The sequence below is a fragment of the Heterodontus francisci genome, unplaced genomic scaffold, assembly GCF_036365525.1.
Source record: "Heterodontus francisci isolate sHetFra1 unplaced genomic scaffold, sHetFra1.hap1 HAP1_SCAFFOLD_237, whole genome shotgun sequence".
NCBI lineage: Eukaryota > Metazoa > Chordata > Chondrichthyes > Heterodontiformes > Heterodontidae > Heterodontus > Heterodontus francisci.
In genome coordinates, this window is record NW_027141318.1 from 2,415,929 (window position 1) to 2,426,100 (window position 10,172).

The window sequence follows — 10,172 nt, forward strand, 5'->3', positions numbered from 1 at the left end:
GAGTTTGCAAACAACTCACTCAGGTTATAACTGGGTAGAAAGATTCCAGTTCCAATCACAAAACCCATCTTTCACTCTCTCTCTAGAGAGAGTAGACACATTCCCCGGGCTGGTTCAGTGTGTGTGTCTGTGTATCTGTGGGTGTATCTGTGTGTGTGTGTTTGTGTGTGTGTGTGTGCTCTCTGTGTCTCAATCTGGTTTATCACTGTGATTTGAGTGTATTTGAATATTGCTGATTGTCTGTGTAACTGAGAGAGCAAACCCTGGGCTCTTGCTGTGCTATTATGTTTAAAAATGTCCTCGCTTTGTATTTTAATCCAATTTTTTTCCTCTTTCTTTCCCCTGAGGAATTTTCATTCTGAAAACTGCATCGTGTAGGAGAAAAGAGGGAAATTCTGGGACGAGGAATCCTTGGACAGGAGCTTCCTCCAGAGGGGACAGACTGAGGCCTTGTCCACAGGCTGCACCCAGTGGGCCCACGTGAGTTGTTTCTGTTTATTAGACCTAGGTTTAATTTCCTGTCTGTGGCCCACCTCACAAGACTAAATTAAACATCTGAAAAGTGTCGCTGTCTCAAGGCTTGTTATAATTCCCGTATAATGCTGGTGTTTTGGGCAGTGCCGTGAACTTGAAGGTGAAATGAAATGTGCAGCAGCAATTTGAATAGAGAGTGAGGTTCTGAGATTGGATTTCTCTGTCTCTCTCTCTCCCTCTCTCTCTCTCTCTCTCTCTCTCTCTCCATCTGTCTCCCTGAATGAGAGTAACAGGAGGGAGAGAGACTCAGGAGAGTGAGGGAATCAGAGAGGGAGAGGAGGTGTAGCCAGTTGTTATCAGAATGCTGTTTGTCTGATCTTGCTGTGCACCAATGGCCTGCAGCTTTTCCAACATTGCAACAGTGACGACCACTTTAAAAATTAACTCACGGAGTGTCAAAAGCTAGGAATTAAGTCACAGGTGTGATAGTTTCTGAAGGCTTGTTATAATTCTGGAATAATCCATATCATTTGTGCAATGTTAGGAAGCTTTACTGTTAAATAAGATGTACGGAGCCCATTTCAATTCATTTTACTGAAGTTCTGAGTTTCGATTTCTCTCTCTGTATCTCTCCTGCTTTCTTTCCCTCTGTCTCTCTATTTCAGCCTTTAACAGTTAAAAACATACCACACACTGCAATATGATTTGTGTTGTTTTAACTGGTGAGACAGAAATATTTCATAGCTTATTTCAATAAAGATTAGACATGAAATAGAGGGGGAGAAATCCGACATGGACAAAGACAGAGAGCAAGAAATAGGGACACAGAGGCGACTGAGATAGGAACAGAGAGAGAGAGAGAGATACAGAGGCAGGGAGAGAGAAAAAGAGACAGACAGACAGACACACACTGGTGGAGGGAACTGTCTGAACCCTTTCAGCCTCTGCTTTATTAACTGTGATTTGTCTGCATTTGGGTGTTGCTGAGAGATTATCTGTGTCACCGAGGGCAATTCCTGTGGTCTTGCTGTGCTATTTTGTTTAACAATGCCTTTTAATCAATTTTTTCTCTCTCTCCCTCTTGCCTTAGGAATTTTCATTATGAAAACTGCATCGTGAAGGTGAAAAGAGGGAAAGGCTGCAACGAGCAATCCTTGGACAGGAGCTTCCTCCAGAGGGGACGGACTGAGGCCTTGTCCACAGGCTGCACCCAAAGGGCCCACGTGAGTTGTGTCTGTTTATTCGCCCATGGTTTAATTTCCAGTCTGGGGCCCTGGGTTAACTAGTACCTGTCGGAATGGGGCCCTGGAGATTTAAACCGGTTGAAAGCCTGGGGTTGAAGGAGGGAGTCCTATTTGCCACTAGCTCCTTCCAGCCCTGTCTGTGAGGTTTGCTGCTGTTTTGGGCAATGCTATGAAGCTAACAGTTAAATAAGATTCACTGTGCCCATTTTAATTCATTTTACTGTAGTTCTGATGTTAGCTTTCTCTCCGTCTCCACATTCTTTCCCTGTGTCTCTATCTCCCTCCATGCTTTCTCTTATCTGTCTCTGTTTCACACTCACCTTCTCCATTTAAACCTTTGATAAATAAAACGCATGCCACACACAGCAATGCGATTTGTCGTTATTTGAAATGGTGAGACACAATCAACAGATTGTTCCTAGTTTAAAGAGGGAGTTTCACCCTTTCTGGGTACTGAAATCTACCTGTTATCACATTGCTGCTTATGGGATCTTGCTGTGCATCTGGTGGTATTCCCGTCCTTCCGTTTACAGTTTCTCTCTCACTGGTTTCTCACTCCCTGCAGCTCATTCTCCATCTCCCCTTCCATTTGTTTCTCTCTCTGTTCTGTCCTAATCCCGGGATCTGTTTGCTGTGTCTCTGTACCTCTGTCTGGGGGTGGATTTGAACTCGCTGCCTTGGTGTTGTACAGGGTGACTGTGAAGTGGGATCCTGTTTTCCATCTCTGCCCAGTTTTGCTCCAATTGAGGTAAAAACAGGGGAGAGATGCTGAATGGGCAGCCGATTCAAAACCACCCTCCTCTCCTCCACTCTGATTTGCACCATTGGCACCAAGTCCAAACCCAGCCCAGTGCTTCTTTGCCTCTCTGTGTATCTGCTCCCCGACTGTCTCTGCCTGTCTTCTTGTGGCTCAATGGGGGAAAGGACAGGTCAGCCATTATCTAACATGGGTGGGACAGGCTCAAAGGGCCTCCCGTCCCTGTGCCAGTCAGTCTGTGTGTGTGCATGTGTGTGTCTCCCTCTGTTTGATTTCCTGAAGCCGATGGGGAAAACAGGCGAAGCACCTTTCTGCAGAGAGGGATGTTTCTGTGGATGGAATCTTCCTGTGTGTTAAAGGCGCAGAATTCCAGTTAGCCTCTGGAGGTCCTTGCTCTGTGCCCGGCCTGTGTTCGGGCGGACAGGAGTTAAAGGTGCCAGGGGTCTGGGAACCAGTTGATGGAATTCCAGTGAATGAAGGATTGTCGGGAGATGGAGCCACGCCCAGGAAAGTGATGGAGGTTGGAATAATACGGTGGTGGGGGGACTGTGCACGCGGGAGATGATAAAGGGTGGGAATTAGTAAAGGGCGGGCATTTACCGGCCGGTGGTAATAAATTGCCAAGGAGGGGAAATGGGATTCGAAAAGAGAGATAAAAAGAAAGAGAGAAAAGATAGAAAGAGAAAGAGAGAATATAGAAAGAGAGAAATAAAGAGAGAGAAAAAGAAAGAGACAAAGAAAAAAGAGAGAAAAATAAAAAGAGAGAAAAGATAGAAATAGAAGATAGAAAGAGAGAAAAGATAGAAACAGGCAGAGAAATAGAGAAAAGACAAAGTTAGAGAAAAGACAGAAAGAGACAGAGAGATATATAAAAGACAGCAAGTCAGAAATTGAGGAAATACAAAGTCAGAGAAATAGAGAAAAGACAGAAAGTCTGAAATAGAGAAAAGACTGAAAGTCAGAAATAGAGAATAGACAGAAAGAGGAAGGGAAATAGAGAAAAGACAAAGTCAGAGAAATGGAGAAAAGACAGAAAGTCAGAAATAGGGAAAGCCAAAGTCAGAGAAATAGAGAAAAGGCAGATAGAGACAGAGAAAAAGAGGAGGGAAAAATGTGGAGGGAAAGAACACAGACACAAATAAATTGCAGGCAGAATGATGCAGACAGGAAGCCAGTGAGAAAGGCACACAGAGAATCACAGAGAGATTGAGAGAGAGAAGGACAGAGAAAGCCATTGAGACAGAAAGACACACAATCACTCAGAGAGAAACAGAGAGAGAGAAAAAAACACAAAGTGTGTGTGCGACAGAGAGAGAGATGGAGAAACACAGAGGGCGAGAAAGAAATGCAGAGAGAGAGAGAGAGAGAGACAGAGAGAGAGACAGAGAGAGAAACACAGAGGGAGAGAATCTGAGAGGGTATGAAATGGATAGAGGGAAACAGAGAGAATGAAGTAGAGAGGGAGAGAAACAGAGAGAGTGAAGCACAGAGAGAGAGAGAAACACAATGTGATGGAGAAAGAGATTGAGAATAGAGAGTGAGAGAGAACCAGAGAGAGAGAAAAAACAGAGAGAGAAGCAGAGAGAGAGAGAAGCAGAGAGAGAGAGAAGCAGAGAGAGAGAAACAGAGAGAGAGAGATTGAGATAGAGAGAGAGTTAGAGAGAAATAGACACAGTGAGATTGAGAGAGATTGAGAAAGAGATTGAGAGAGAGATTGAGAGAGAGAGATTGAGGAACAGAGAGAGAAACAGAGAGAGAGAAATAGAGATAGAGAGAGAGTTAGAGAGAAATAGACACAGTGAGATTGAGAGAGATTGAGAAAGAGATTGAGAGAGAGATTGAGAGAGAGAGATTGAGGGAGAGAGATTGAGAGAGGGAGAGATTGAGAGAGAGAGATTGAGTCAAAAGGAGGGAGAAAGGCAGAGAGAGACAATGAAGATGTGATACTCACCATCCCATACGGTCTGCACTCCATCGTTGGACTCCAACACCTTCCCTCCATCAGCTCATTCACGGGGAAAAGATTCTGGAGAGGGAGATTGGGGTGGAAATTGGAGAAAAGGGTCAGGACTGGGGCAGAGAGTGGGAGATTCAGACTGGACACTCTCTCTCTCACACACACACACACACACACTGTAATCAGATTGCAATTGACCTGGGAACAGAGCCACTGAGATTGAGACACAGAAACTCAGCCTTCACAAAACAGCCGCATGGAAAGAAAGAATAGAGGCTGATTTTGTCCTAATATATCCCAGAACCTGTTACTCGAAACAGACAGTCCACCCAAAATGCAGCTCATCCAACCAGCTCTCAGCTTCCTCCATCTGGACATTCCCTCCCAGGTATGGGACAGTCCAAGGTGATTCTCTGCAAACAGGGAGTGGGGGAGAGAGAGATATTCCAGCCATATCCCAAATGGACCATTCCAAACAGAAACCTGTCTGTCTCTCTCTCTCTCTCCCTCCCCGTAAAACCTCATTAACAGAGCAGAAAAGCTGCTGTAATTTGAAACCTGGAGGGGTCGGTTTGGATAATGGTCATTCAACACTAATTGTATTAAATGTCTTTCACTATTCACCTCCAGTTATCAGAAAGTTCAGAAAATGACTCACTGCAGTTATCTTGAAATTGTGACAAAGAGTTTTTGCTGGAGAGGCCGGGTTGACTGCAGTATAAACAGGCAGTTTTTATTCAGATGTTCATTTCCACTGTGTGACAAAGAGTGAAACTAGAGCAGGTTAATGATGCAGCCAAGAGAACTTTAACAACTGGTGACAGTTCATACAACAATTCTCACCTATATTTACAGTTATATTTCTCAGTGATTCTTTGTATTTGATTTGCTGCTGCTGTATTTATGCATTAGCCTGTATTCAATCCGAAAAACCTTCTTAACATTTACCAGTTTAATGTTACAAGGATTTATAAAACTGGGAAACGGACATTTAACACAAATTGTATTAAAGATCTTCCACTTTTCACCTCCAGTTTATATAAAGCTCAGCGATAACGACCTCCACATACTGACAAAGAGTTTCTTTGCTGCGATAATAAAGTGTCACTTGTTTCCATTTGCTTCCTGACTGTTTATTTCCTCTGCTATCCTGAGGGATTCAGAGATACTTTTTGTTCATCGCTTGTCCACATTCAGGAGGTTCCAGCTCCTCTGCAGTTGCTGTCCTGGAGAAATTAATTGCGTTCAAAATCTTTCCATCAATTTGGAGACGTGCAGAGAGACTGTTTACAGTAGCAGAGGGGAGAAACAAATAGTCAGGGAGTTGTTCTGGTCTGGAATTCACTGTCTGACAGGTTTCTGAAAGCAGGTTCAATATTAACTTTCAAAAGACAATCGGATCAAAACTTCAATTACTCTGTGTAACAGTAGAGAAGAAACCAGCATAGAGAGAGAAGTGAGAGTGAGAGAGATATCAAAACGTAAGTGATGAAGAATTCAACACAACTTATTTAGAGAGTTTTTATTTGTAAATGATTGTGTGAGTTTTATTTGATCCTGTTGTTTTATTTATACATTCCCTTTAATCACGCAATATAACTTGCTAAACAGGAATGAGTTTAATGTTACAAGTGTTTACATAGTCGGAAAATAGCCATTTAACAACAATTGTATTGAAACTATTTTATTCAGCATCTCGAGTTTACAGAAAATAAATTCCTCAAACATTTGGAAACGTTCAAACTCTCAGTAAAACTGAATCTCTCATCTGCATTGGCTCAGTATCACCATCTGCTGCTGTCCCTCTCTCACTGCGGGTACTGCCCCTCTCACCATCCCCAACAGCTGGTGTTCCTGTCAATTTGCATTTACTGTCCCATCTCACCATCTTTTTTTTTTGAATTATAACATTACAGCGCAGTACAGGCCCTTCGGCCCTCGATGTTGCGCCGACCTGTGAAACCATCTGACGTACACTATTCAATTTTCATCCAAATGTCTATCCAATGACCACTTAAATGCCCTCAAAGTTGGCGAGTCTACTACTGTTGCAGGCAGGGCGTTCCACGCCCCTACTACTCTCTGTGTAAAGAAACTACCTCTGACATCTGTCCTATATCCATCACCCCTCAACTTAAAGCTATGTCCCCTCGTGTTTGCCATCACCATCTAAGGAAAAAGGCTGTCACTATCCACCCTGTCCAACCCTCTGATTATCTTATATGTCTCTATTAAGTCACCTCTTCTCCTCCTTCTCTCTAACGAAAACAACATCAAGTCCCTCAGCCTTTCCTCCGAAGACCTTCCCTCCATACCAGGCAACATCCTAATAAATCTCCTCTGCACCTTTTCCAAAGCTTCCACATCCTTCCTATAATGCGGTGACCAGAACTGCACGCAATACTCCAGGTGCGGCCGCACCAGAGTTCTGTACAGCTGCAGCATGACCTCGTGGCTCCTAAACTCGATCCCCCTACTAATAAAAGCTAACACACCATATGCCTTCTTAACAGCTCTATTAACCTGGGTAGCAACTTTCAGGGATTTATGTACCTGGATACCAAGATCTCTCTGCTCATCTACACTATCAAGAATCTTCCCATTATCCCAGTATTCTGCAATCCTGTTACTCCTTCCGAAGTGAATCACCTCACACTTTTCCGCATTAGACTCCATTTGCCATCTCTCAGCCCAGCTCTGCAGCCTATCTATGTCCCTCTGTAACCTACAACATCCTTCGGCACTATCCACAACTCCACCGACCTTAGTGTCATCCGCAAATTTACTAACCCACCCTTCTACATTTTCATCCAGGTCATTTATAAAAATGACAAACAGCAGTGGCCCCAAAACAGATCCTTGCGGTACACCACTAGTAACTAAACTCCAGGATGAACATTTACCATCAACAACCACCCTCTGTCTTCTTTCAGCTAGCCAATTTCTGATCCAAAGCACTAATTCACCTTCAATCCCATACTTCTGTATTTTCTGCAATAGCCTACCGTGGGGAACTTTATCAAACGCCTTACTGAAATCCATATAGACCACATCCACGGCTTTACCCTCATCCACCTGTTTGGTCACCTTGTCAAAAAACTCAATAAGTTTTGTGAGGCATGACCTACCCTTCAGAAAACCGTGCTGACTATCTCTAATGAACTTATTCTTTTCAAGATGATTATAAATCCTATCTCTTATAACCTTTTCCAACATTTTACCCACAACCGAAGTAAGGCTCACAGGTCTATAATTACCAGGGCTGTCTCTACTCCCCTTCTTGAACAAGGGGACAACATTTGCTATCATCCAGTCTTCCGGCACTATTCCTGTCGACAATGACGACATAAAAATCAAGGACAAAGGCACTGCAATCTCCTCCCTGGCTTCCCAGAGAATCCTAGGATAAATCCCATCTGGCCCAGGGGACTTATCTATTGTTTTGTGTTTTCCTTCCAAGCGTCTCTTCCATCCATCACCTCATCCACCTTAACTGCACATCTCGGAACACTGGCCATAACTGGGTTCACTAATCTCTGAAAAGTTTCTCGAGTACCCCTTAAGCGGTGTGGCATCAATTTATAATCTAAAACCCCGTCTGGTACAACAGAGGCTGAGTTTTTCTTACTTTGGGGTTTGAAAGAAATTTGACAGTATCCCTCCAACATATGTCCAACAGTATTGTCTCACATCCTTTGTAAGACCTGACCTGTAATGATGTTGGCTTATACATGATTTGGTCCCTAGATTCAAGACTACCCCTTTGTTCTAGTTCCTTCTCCTTTAGCCTAAATTCCCTCTCTCTCTCTCTTTCACTTTCTCTCCGATGTACAATTTTCTTATGTCGAATTGAATCCTAGCCAATTCTACTGCATCAGTCTGTGACGTGCGACCTTCTGGTTCCTCGTATACCCATTCTTCTTCCTGTTCTAATTGCAGATGTTGGGTTATTATGCCAATTACATAATTCCAATGATAATCCCAATTTTGTGCCAATTCTTTTAATTTATTCTTATTAAAAGTTATCAAGTCACTGAGGGAATCATTCTGCTTTCCCCAAATCTCTGCTGCAAACTTTAATGCCACTACTATGATATAGACTGTAATTTATTATACAAGAGACCTGGTTCCATTTATTTCTTCGGAATTGCTGTTAGATTTAATCCCAACAACCGACTTTCAAATTGATATGATCCCAGGTGTGAGAGTGACCGCAGACGAGCCCACAATTAAAAAAAATGTTCTGACCGCTCAGGACAAAGCCATCAACCAAAAATATAAGATTCTGAAAGCAGGGGGAGCAAAATACTGACAATTCAGTCGCGTCACTCCACAGCTTGCATCATATTTCTTTAAACTTTCTAGATTGGAAGAAAAAAAAGAATGCAGCCAAATGGAATTATCTAGTAACCCCGAATGAAGCAAACCAAATTAGGTATCTTTAGCTATCAACAAATTAACTATTTATTCAAAAAAACTAAAGCCTTAAACACTACTAAGATAAACAAATATCTAAAGACCTTATAATTTCATATTAAAATATTTATCTTCCGCATTCGCATACATATACATAAATTAACAGAATGTAGATTTTTAAAATTGGCTTTTTCTCAGAATTAAAACAAATAAGCAAGTCTCTCTAAGCTACGATCCTGACGATTGGTCTTCCAATAAACCACAGTCAAAGTTCACTTGCCGTCTTCCAAGGTCCGATGAGAAAAAGGGTCCTTCCAAGATAGGAATTCAGCAGTTTAGCCCCGCTGTTTTAACATTAACTGTCCCTTCAGTGATAAACACAGCAATACCGATACTTTGTTAAAAAAAAACAAATATTTCCTTATTTTCTTTGAGAATTAATTAAGCCTGTTGCTTGGTAGAATCTGGAGTGAGTAAACACTGCACTTTCACTTTAAAATCACTGCATAACTCTGTATGCTTAAAACCAGTATTGTTCCAACTAGTTTTCAAAAGTCAAACTGCAACATTGAATCTCTTGTCCTCTCTATCTCTCTGTGGCTGTTGCTTGGCAGCCAGAATGCATCTTGGCTCACTGAGCCCCTGGATAGTTTTTAAAGGTGCACGGATCTGTTTTACAGTCTTAAAGCCGTGCTGCAATATATCTGAGGAGAAAAGAAAAACATAGCGCCATGACACTGCATAAACAGCATCCACCATATTCCCTTCATCAACCTTCTCTGTTACATCATCAAAAACTTTGAGTACATTTGCCAAGCACCATCCGCCTTTTAAAAATCTGTGCTGTGCATGGTTAATTAATTCAAACCTCTCCAAGTCCGTGTTGATTTCTTCCCCTGATTATTGATTCTGAAAACTTACTCAGCACTGATGTTGTACTAACTGGCCAATAGTTGCTAGGCCTGTCTGTTGCCCATTGATAATTCTGGATAGTGAGGGAAGCCATCTATGTAATCATGTTCCCCCTCAGAGGGCAGAAGAAGGAAGAGAGGTCCCGTGGCTTTGTCAGAATAGCGAGATTCCTGATGGTGTAGGTGGTTCTGCAAGGCCCCCATGTTAACGGGCAGAGCTACAGAAACTGAAAGAACTCTCATTCCATGAATGTACAGTTGGTTTGTGAGCATACCCAGTTCATCATGTTGGTGGGTGTCCACTATCCTGGCAGCAGCCACGACACATTCATTCTGAAGCCGTCAGCCGGTGCCAACATTTTGAGCCGCCATTGAGAACAAGAATGTGGCTCCTCGGAGACAAAGGAAACCCC